The sequence below is a fragment of the Bison bison genome, unplaced genomic scaffold (assembly GCF_000754665.1).
Source record: "Bison bison bison isolate TAMUID 2011002044 unplaced genomic scaffold, Bison_UMD1.0 scf7180017864085, whole genome shotgun sequence".
Lineage (NCBI taxonomy): Eukaryota > Metazoa > Chordata > Mammalia > Artiodactyla > Bovidae > Bison > Bison bison.
In genome coordinates, this window is record NW_011494657.1 from 555,328 (window position 1) to 566,771 (window position 11,444).

Below are 11,444 nucleotides of genomic sequence, written 5' to 3' on the forward strand. Positions count from 1 at the left end.
GGGGTGGGGGAGGGTCTCGGGGTCTCGCGAGGACCGCGGGAATCCGGAGCCGTGCCCCGCCCGGGGCCGCTCGTTCACGGCTCTCCAAGCTGGGCGGCCCCCAATCTGCCCGCCCATCACGCGGGAACAAACACCGGCCCTTGCTAGCGCGGGACCCGGTGCTGGGTCCACGTTCCGCTTGCGGGCGGCGGCCGCCAGGTGGCGCGGAATGCAGCCTCTCCGGCCTCGGAAACTGGAGGCCTTTGCGGGTGGTGTAGGTGCCGCTCCCGAACCGTCTGTGCCACGCGGGCACCTCACTTGACTTCTCTGGTCATGAGGTCCTAGGCTGGAGCACGGAGATAAGGGAGATGAATCACAGCTTATAGCCTGGGGTTATGAACTACTGATAGCTTAGAAAGTGAAAAGAGAAGGGCATGTTCTCAGAGTAGACTGCTTGCTCTTGCCCACTTGTGGGGCAGTACCTGTGGAGTAATCCATGGCCGGTAAGGCCAAGGCAGGTTGTGGAGCTTTCTGAAGCCAGTCAGAACTTTATTTTTTTGGGAGGGGGTGGAATATGGAAGGTCAGCCAGTAGGAGAGGGAAGGGGAAGTTGCCTCTGAAGATGCTCGAGATTCGGGGGCGGGAAGGGGTTGCAACGTTAGGTCATCACTCTCTCCTCCTACCCCAGGCGTGGAGAGGGCAGGGCCAGAGCTGCAGTAGGGAGATGGAAGGAAGGGCAGGTAGGCAGGCCGGTAGTGGGGTAGGTGGGGGATCCGAGGAGGGTGTTCTGTTCTTGGAGCCCCTACTGTGCTTCTCCAGGCGCTAGGGGGAGTTGAATGTCCAGTCAGAGGAATCTGCAAGTCTTCGTGGGGTCCTGGGGCTCGCAGGCCCTGTGCCTCAGCAGTAGGTGCTGCAGAAAGAGGCCCCTGCTCTGGGAGATGTGCGAGGGGCCACCGGGCATCCTCAGCCTGCAGTCTGTCCTAGGATTGTGAGAATGGAGGAGACCATGTAGGTTGTGTCCCCCATCTCAGAGAATTTTAAAATTAGCAGCGGACCACCAGAGAGAGCCAGGATAAAGGGTGCAGGTGTTGGGAGATCCACAGGGCATTGGAGCCAGCCCTGGACCAGGTTTTTAGTGTTCTGCTGACTGGCAGGGAGGTCTCTGCAGGGGCCCCACTGCTCTGGGCCTCAGTTTCCCAACTTGTCAAAAGATGGGTTGGACCTCAGTATATGTCAGAATCACAGGGCCACTTAGAGGGGCTGATCCATCAGGTATTAAGTGGAGTCTTTAAGTAGGCATTTTAACAAGTGGCCAGGGCAGATCCGTGAGGAGAGGACCACAGGAGGACAAATGCTGGATGAGGTGCCCCCCCAGAGGGGCCAGACTGACTTCCTTGGGATCAACAGGCTGTGTAGGTCAGTAGGAGGTGCTGTGGGCAGTCAGCGGATATAAGAACTAACAGGGAGTCCTCTGGCCACCAAGCTAGATGGACAAGGACTTGAGCCTATTCTTTAAATCGGATAGAACTTCTGTGAACAATTCCTCTTTTTACCTTGAGCCTCCCCCCAAGCTTTGTCAACATGGGGACCTCACCTGTCTAGCCATGACACCTGTCCCTCCTTAGTCCAACAAGGTCACCTCCCCAGTGTCCTCTGTGATCCCACTCTCGGGCATAACCACCACTACAGAGATGTGCTGATCCATTTCTTCCTTTACCATGTCTGTTTATTCAGGATTCAGTCAGGCTCCTACCACCAGTGATGCCAACTCTACTTCCCTTGCGCCTCTGTCTCCCATGTTTGCTAATACAGGAGACCCCTACTTCCATTATAGCCCTTGCCCCACCTCTGCCAACAAAGACAGAAAACCACACTATAATGGCTTGAATGAAATGTAATGGAAATGTACTTCTCTATTAGACAAAAGGGACCCAGAAGCAGGCCATTCAGGGTTGGCAGGCTGTCCTTGATATCAGGGACCTGGTTCCTTTACAGAGAATTTTGTTACCTGTCTTCAGTATGTAGCTTTAACTGCATGGTATAATGTGGCTGCTGGAGCATCAGCCATCACATCTACATTCCCAGCCAGCAGGAAGGAGGAAGGTCTGAAGAAAAGGTCATCGCTCTTCCCTTTAAGGACATTTCTTGGGAATCACAGACACAGCACTTCGGTTTATATCCCACTGGCCAGAACTTAATCCTAAGGTCATAACTGGCTATACAGGAAGTTCAGAGATATAGTTTTTGTTCTGGATGACTGTGTACTCATCTAAAGCGTGGCTGTCCTAAGGAAGAAGAGGGAGCAGATACCAGGGATACTGAGGTTTGCCAAACCCCACAATGGCCTCCTTCGCCTCTGTCAGTGCAAGACTGAGACACACTTCTAAAATGTTTCAACTCAGGAATGATGTCCCCCACCCTGTACCCCCATCCTCACCCCTCCTTTTTTTTGGCCATACCCCAGGACTTACGGGATATAAGATCCCTAACCAGGGATTGCGGAGAAGGCAATGGCACCCCACTCCAGTACTCTTGCCTGGAAAATCCCATGGACAGAGGAGCCTGGTAGGCTGCAGTCCATGGGGTCGAGAAGAGTTGGATACGACTGAGCGACTTCACTTTGACTTTTCACTTTCATGTATTGGAGAGGGAAATGGCAACCCACTCCAGTGTTCTTGCCTGGAGAATCCGAGGGACGGGGGAGCCTGGTGGGCTGCTGTCCATTGGATCGCACAGAGTTGGACACGACTGAAGCGACTTAGCAGCAGCAGCAACCAGGGATTGAACACTGAGCCCAGGGCAGTGAAAGCAGGAAGTCCTACCCACTGGACCTCCAGGGACTCCTGCCCATCCCACTTCTTTCATGAACATCCCCACCCTGTAATTTCTGTGACTTGGGACCTCTGCTAAACCCGGCTGCTTCTGCAGGGATATGTACTAGTTCTTGGGCATTGGGCAAGGGTCTGGTGGGGGCTGGGGTGCTGCTGCCACAGCCGCTGGTAGCAATGAGCTGAGGGACTTGGTGACGTGCTCCCTCTCCCAGAGGAGGCCGGTGAGCGCACTGGGCGTGGGGATGAGGGCGGTCAAGGGGTTCCAGATGCTGAGCCTGCACTCGGGTCCTCCCACCATCCCCATGCTTGTGCTCGGAGCGAGACTGTGCTGCGGGTTCAGGCTAAGGATGCCCTCTAGGATTGCCCCCACCTCAGGCTGGAGGGCGCCTGACGTGACCTCTGCCCTAACCCGCATTAAGCCGTGTGGTTGAGCCCCAGAGTTGGGCTCCTAAGCCATGCAAGAAAGAGACCCTCCTCCCCTCTCTCCACCCTGCCTTGCGACCCTATCTGAAGGTTGGCCTAAAATTCATTCTTGCTCCAAGTGACATCATTTCATGATTCCTTGTTGGATTCATTCATCCATCCTGTTTGTACCTTTCCCCTCTTTTGGCAGTTTTGAGCATTTCACACTTTTAGTCAGTCTCTGGATAGTCTAATTTTATTTTCACATTTCTGTTAACTATTTAACTTGTGTAGTTGCTAAGTTGTGTCTGACTCTTTGCCATCCTATGGACAGTGGGCCGCCAGGCTCCTCTCTCCATGGACTTTCCCAGGCAAGAATACTGGAGTGGGTTGCCATTTCCTTCTCCAGGGGATCTGCCTGACCCAGGGATCAAACCTGCATCTCCTGCATTGGCAGGTGGATTCTTTACTGCTGAGCCACCAGGGAAGCCTGATATTTAACTAGTTTACAGTATGTCCCATGCAGTTCATCAAACATCCTTTATTCACCTTCCCTTCCTAGCCGAGGGCAGGGTGGAGTGGGGGTTTCATATCTTGCGCCCCAGACTGATTAATTATAAACATCAGTACGCTTCTCGGGTACTGATTTCTATCCAGAAACATACAGGTTCCGAAAGAAGTGAAATGTGTAATTTAATTCACAGTAAATGCATTTAGCCCCAGGTTATTATTTATCTGCTCTGTGTCAGAGTCCTGAAGGAACTCAGGATCTAGGAGTGTGACTCAGCACCCATCTGATGGATCCTAGAGCACTGACCTGTTGCCTTCTCAGGTCCTGGTTTCAAACAGGCTCCAGCCAACCCTGATGATGGCTTTGGTTTAAATGTTAGCAGCGCATCTTGGCTGACTCCTTGGGAACAGCTGGCGAGGTTGAACGAAGTACCATCTATGTCTGACACCCAGGGAGCTCCTGTAAGTATTCCCAGCCGCTCCTGGCTGCCTGCAGGTATTAGCCAGCCAGTGAGAGTCAGCCCAAAGCAGAGGTTTCTTGAATGAACCTGGCTATGGTCCACCGACACTGAGCATTGGACCCAAGAGTGGTGCAGAGGACAGCAGGGCCTGCTGGGGCTGACTGCAGAGTTAGCCACATGGCCAGTGGTCCTTTGGACAGCTGGAGTCCCAAGTTGAACGTCCACAACATCGGGGACACCAGAGTGGGGTTGGTGAGTAGCCCAAACTCAGCATTACTTCCACATCAGCATTTACTAGCATTTGCTAGCCACTGGCCTGACCGCTTGGCAAAACACCATCGTATTTAATTCTTGCTCACAACATCCCAAAGGGATACATCCTGTAATCCTTACAAGGTAACAGACAGGAAACTGAAATTGACAGACAGAGAGGTTAAGCATTTGCTTCCTTTTATCAGCTGGTAAGGGGAGGCCCTGGGTTTTGGGTGGGAACTCTGGCCTGTGATGGAGTTGGCATGCTTTGGAGCCAGCCTCCTCTTCTGTGACTTACCATATGACCCATCGATCCCTCTCCTGGGTGTTGGCATTAGAAAAGTGAAATTTTCTGTTCTCATAGAAATGCCACGCATTGGAAACGATCCAAATGTTCATCCAGCAGTGAATGACTAAATAAACTGTGGTATAGCTACACCACAGAATAAGTCTGCGATAAAATGAAAGAACTGTTGTGCTCAGTCAGTCATGTCTGACTCTTTGCGACCCCGGGGACTGTAGCCTGCCAGGCTCCTCTGTCCATGGGATTTCCCAGGCAAGAATACCGGAGTGAGTTGCCATTTCCTACTCCAGGGGATCTTCCCAACCCAGGGATCGAGCCCGTGTCCCTTGCATCTCCTGCATTGGCAGGTGTATTCTTTACCACTAGTGCCACCTGGAAAGCCCAGATTGATATACCAATAACCTGGATGACTCCGAAAGGCATTATGCTGAGCGAAAGAAGCCAAACTCAAACGCTTCATTTATATGACTTCTCACAAAGACAAAGCTGCGGGAATAGTGGGCAGATTAGTAGTTTTCAGAAGCTCCGGGTGGGAAGAGGTTGTGACACAAGGAGTGCTGGAGGGAGGTCTTTGTTTGTTTTGAGTTTTTTCGCCATGTGCCATGTGGCATCCTAGTCCCCCATCAGGGATTGAACCTGCAACTCCTCTCACCAAAATTTTAATGTAAGAGTTGTAACCAGGATACTCTTTGGTTCTTAGATTCTTCCTCTTTTCCTTTGTATTGCAACTGTGTCTGTGAATCCACACACTGGATCTTTGCTGTTTTCAAAACATTGTGCTCTAACTGCTGGTGCACAGATTGTCAAAACGCTTAGCCTTGGATACCCTGGCAGATATTCCAAAGGGAAAAAAAATTATAGAAAGGAAATAAGGAATAAAAGGATTATAATAAACGAGAATAATATTATGACCTTCACTTTCTCATTTGCATTTGCCTATGGATGGAGGAGCCTGGTAGGCTGCAGTCCATGGGGTCCCGAAGAGTCAGACACGACTGAGCGACTTCACTTTCACTTTTCACTTTCATGCATTGGAGAAGGAAATGATCACTTTGCTGTACACTTGAAACTAACACAACATTGTAAATCATCTGTACTCCAATAAAATTAAAATATTCAAAAAAGTTTCTGAATCACTTTGAGATGTATCTTTTATAAATAGCAGAGTTGGGTTTCTCTTTGTGTGCCAGTGTTAAAGTCTTTGAAATATAGGTGAACTCAATTAATTTTCTTTTATTATTTGACAGCTTTTTTTCTTACATTTTCTCCCCTATTTTTTATAACTTAAAAACACTTTTATTGTTTGGACTCTGCTTTATTTTGTGTATGTTTCTCCTGATAATTTGGAATATTAAGTTATTTAACAATGGTTAGTGTTATAGAATATGTAACTTATAGCTGTAATTCTGCTTCTTTAGGAATTAATTCCCTACTATGAGCAATAATGAGATCAATATCTTGATACTTTTCTTCTTTTGCCTTCCCGCCCTCCCTTTGTTTCTATTTATTATTTTTTTATCTTATAATTTTTTAGTTTTTTTAGTATAATGGTTTTACATTGTTGTGTTAGATTCTGGTGTATAGCAAAGTGATTCACACACACACACATATATATATATATATATATACACACACACATATTTTCATATTCTTTTTCATTATAGGCTATTACAAGATACTGAATATAGTTCCCTGTGCCTTACAGTAGGACCTTATTGTTTATCTTCTTACCTGTTTTAACATTTTCCTTCGAACTGTAAAGTAGTTTTATAAATTTCAGTTCAGTTCAGTTCAGTCGCTCAGTCGTGTCCGACTCTTTTCGACCCCATGAATCACAGCGCACCAGGCCTCCCTGTCCATCACCAACTCCCGGAGTTCACCCAGACTCACGTCCATTGAGTCAGTGATGCCATCCAGCCATCTCATCCTCTGTCGTCCCCTTCTCCTCCTGCCCCCAATCCCTCCCAGCATCAGAGTCTTTTCCAATGAGTCAACTCTTCGCATCAGGTGGCCAAAGTACTGGAACCTCAGCTTTAGCATCATTCCTTCCAAAGAAATCCCAGGGCTGATCTCCTTTCAGAATGGACTGGTTGGATCTCCTTGCAGTCCAAGGGACTCTCAAGAGTCTTCTCCAACACCACAGTTCAAAGGTATCAATTCTTTGGCGCTCAGCCTTCTTCACAGTTCAACTCTCACATCCATACATGACCACAGGAAAAACCATAGCCTTGACTAGACGAACCTTTGTTGGCAAAGTAATGTCTCTGCTTTTCAATATGCTATCTAGGTTGGTCATAACTTTCCTTCCAAGGAGTAAGCGTCTTTTAATTTCATGGCTGCAGTCACCATCTGCGGTGATTTTGGAGCCCCAAAAAATAAAGTCTGACACTGTTTCCACTGTTTCCCCATCTATTTCCCATGAAGTGATGGGACTGGATGCCATGATCTTCGTTTTCTGAATGTTGAGCTTTAAGCCAACTTTTTCATTCTCCACTTTCACTTTCATCAAGAGGCTTTGAGTTCCTCTTCACTTTCTGCTATAAGGGTGGTGTCATCTGCATATCTGAGGTTATTGATATTTCTCCCGGCAATCTAATCTTGATTCCAGCTTGTGTTTCTTCCAGACCAGCATTTCTCATGATGTACTCTGCATAGAAGTTAAATAAGCAGGGTGATAATATACAGCCTTGACGAACTCCTTTTCCTATTTGGAACCAGTCTGTTGTTCTATGTCCAGTTCTAAGTGTTGCTTCCTGACCTGCATACAAATTTCTCAAGAGGCAGGTCAGGTGGTCTGGTATTCCCATCTCTTTCAGAATTTTCCACAGTTTATTGTGATCCACACAGTCAAAGGCTTTGGCATAGTCAATAAAGCAGAAATAGATGTTTTTCTGGAACTCTCTTGCTTTTTCCATGATCTAGCGGATATTGGCAATTTGATCTCTGGTTCCTCTGCCTTTTCTAAAACAGTTAGTACTTGTTAATTAGTTTTAAATGACATGTATCCAGGAAATGTTCGTGGTGAAAGAATACACACCCACTGAGCTTTGGATATAGGTGCCAAATTTCAGCTAAAGGTCAGGGAAAGTTAGCAGGCATGGTTGGTGTGGCCATGGGATAGGAGAGGTGATGGTTTTCCTGATCCGGTGGAAGCAGTAAAAAAGTACAGCACCAGACACTCTAGCCTCCGACAAGCCTGCAGGAGGTTCACGGTCCTCACTCCCTTAGAGATTGGATTATTCTATCTGGCAGGGAGGCTTGCTCAATGACAGGGACCTTCCTGAGCATGTGGGACCCCGGAAATCTATAGAGGAGGTGCAACAAATTCATAGGAAGTTGGGAATGAGGCAGGCAGTCTATGTGCCCCCGCCCTTTTAAAATTTGTTTTTTATTTGTCTGTACTGGGTCTTAGTTGCAGCATGCATGATCTTCAGTTGCAGCATATAGGGGTCTAGTTCCCTGACCAGGGAGTGAGCCCAGGCCCCCTGCATTGGGAGTATGGAGTCTTAACCACTGGACCACCTGGGACATCCATTATTTATTTGGCTGCACTGGTTCTTAGTTGCACATTGCCCCTGTCTTCAAAGGCCCTGATTGGGCCACCTTCACTGCAGGAATGAGAGCTAAGATGCTCCTGTCCGCCCTCACTACCTGGTGTGGGAAGGGTTAGCCATGCTGAGCCCAGTTGCGACTCACGATATTTATGACGTTGGGCCACCCATTGCTGATCTGGGGGAAACTGACAAATCCCAGGAATGGGTGCAGGCTGGGGGAAAGACCAGAGATGGAGAAGCGGCTCAGAAAGCCAAAGGGGCTATCCTAATGGGCTCTAAAGGGTCAGGGGAAAATGACCTGGAAGCACATGTGGTTTGACTTCATGGCTGCAGGGGCCCCACCTGAACAGCTGGACCAACAACACATTGTTGAGTAGGTCAACCTGTGGAAAGTCTTAAAACTCGAACAACAGGAACTTCCCTGAAGGTCCAGTGGATAAGACTCCGTGTTCCCAGTGAAGAGGCTCTGGGTTCGATCACTGGTCAGGAAACTAGATCCCACATGCCACAACTAAAGATCTGTGTGCCCCAACTGAGACCTGGTGCAGCCAAATAAACAACAAAACCCGAACAACAGATCAGACCTGCCCTCTCCACCTCCACCGTCTCCGAGGCCCCGCCTACTGCAGCAGAGCCTTCCAGGGCACAGTCTTGTTCTTTTCTCCTAATGCATAGCACATGGTAGCTCAGCTGGTAAAGAATCCGCCTGCAGTGCAGGAGACCTGGGTTCGATCCCAGCGTTGAGAAGATCACCTGGAGGAGGGCATAGCAACCCACTCCAGTATTCTTGCCTGGAGAATCACCATGGACAGAGGAGCCTGGCAGGCTGCAGCCCATGGGGTCTCAAATAGACACAACCGAGCGACACAACACACAATACAAAGAACATATCCTTTGGCATCCTGCAAGTTCAGACTCTGCCACCTCTATCAGTGAATTCTGCCTCTGGGTTTATCAAACCAGAGCTGAAGGAAAATAGCAACTGGGAGCTAGTAGGCTTGTCCCTCCTTGTGCTGCCAGGTAAAGAAAGGTACATATGGAACTGGGGATCAGAGCAGAGAACCACTTTTGAGAAGGCAAAATACTAGTGAAATAGCCCAAGGTATCTCTCTAGCAGGGCTGCCGTTTGCATTAGATGGGTCTGCGGCTCCGGAAGGTATGGCTCAGACATTGTGGCAGAGACAGCAGGAGGGGAGGAGTCCCCTAGGATTTTGGTCCCAGCTCTGGAAGGGGACAGAAACCCCATCCACTTCCGCAGAGTCACAGCTCCTAGCAGTGTACACGTGCTTCTTCAGGTGGAGCTCTCAGAAGGGAGTAAACCAGCCACCAACGGGGGGACCTCAGAGTGGTCTGGCTGGTGATGGCTCATGAACCCTGGTTGTTAGCTCTTTGAGCTGGTCTGTTCTAAAGAGACTAACCCTATGGCTTGGCCAATGGGAAGCCACGAGGTGCATGATTCATGAGTGGGTACTTGTTGGGGTCAGGGTGTGTGGTGGGAAAATGAAACGGATCAGGACTCTGTGGTCCTTGCCATGTCTTCTGCCTGCCTTTTGCCTGTGGAAAACTTTAGTCAAAAAATAAGTTTAATCAGAGAAGTGAAAAATGATGAAACAAAGGAAAACAGTCTAAGGAGACTCAGTTCAGTTCAGTTCAGTTCAGTTCAATTGCTCAGTTGTGTCTGACTCTTTGAGACCCCATGAACCACAGCACGCCAGGCCTCCCTGTCTATCACCAACTCCTGGAGTCCACCCAAACCCATGCCCATTGAGTCAGTTGATGCCATCCAACCATCTCATCCTCTGTTTTCCCGTTCTCCTCCTGCCCTCAATCCCTCCCAGCATCAGGGTGTTTTCAAATGAGTCAGCTCTTTGCATCAGGTGGCCAAAGTATTGGAGTTTCAGCTTCAACATCAGTGCTTCCAATGTATTTCCAGGACTGACCTCCTTTAGGATGGACTGGCTGGATCTCCTTGCAGTCCAAGGGACTCTCAAGAGTCTTCTCCAACACCACAGTTCAAAAGCATCACTTCTTCGGCACTCAGCTTTCTTCACAGACCAACTCTCACATCCATACATGACCACATAGCCTTGACTAGACGGACCTTTGTTGACAAAGCAATGTCTCTGCTTTTCAATATGCTGTCTAGATTGGTCATAACTTTCCTTCCAAGGAGTAAGCGTCTTTTATGCAATCCCCATCTGCCGTGGTTTTGGAGCCCAGAGAAATAAAGTCTGACACTGTTTCCACTGTTTCCCCATCTATGTGCCATGAAGTGATGGGACTGGATCCCATGATCTTAGTTTTCTGAATGTTGAGCTTTAAGCCAAAATTTTCACTCTCCTCTTTCACTTTCATCAAGGGGCTCTTTAGTTCTTCACTTTCTGCCATAAGGGTGGTGTCATCTGCATATCTGAGGTTATTGATATTTCTCCTGGCAGTCTTGATTCCAGCTTGTGCTTCTTCCAGCCCAGCATTTCTCATAATGTACTCTGCATATAAGTAAATAGACAAGGTGACAATATACAGCCTTGATGTATTCCTTTTCCTATTTGGAACCAGTCTGTTGTTCCATGTCCAATTCCAACTGTTACTTCCTGACCTTCATACAAGTTTCTCAAGAGGCAGGTCAGGTGGTCTGGTATTCCCATCTCTTTCAGAATTTTCCACAGTTTATGGTGACTAAATAATAATAATGTAGTCACTAAGCATAGTCAAGGACCCTTAGTTCTTTCTCAAGGGCTATAGATAATATTTGGAGCCATGTCCTGTGAGCTGTCATAGATACCAAAATATGAGGTGGAAAAGTTAACTACATGATGACCAGACTGTACCCAGGACTTGAGCTGTCACAGTTCTGAGAACTGACTGCAAGAACTAAAGATTGACATGACACGACAGTGCACTAAGTCGTGTCCAACTCTTGCGACCCCATGGATTGTAGCCTGCCAGGCTCCCCGGTCCCTGGGATTCTCCAGGCAAGAATACTGGAGTGGGTTGCCATTTCCTTCTCTAGGGGATCTTCCCAACCCAGGAATCGAACCCAGGTCTCCAGCATTGCAGGCAGATTCTTTACCGATTGGGGTGGCGGCGGGGTGTAAGAACAAGAAAGCAAATAGAACAGGGTGGACAAAGAGTGGAATGATTAAGATTAA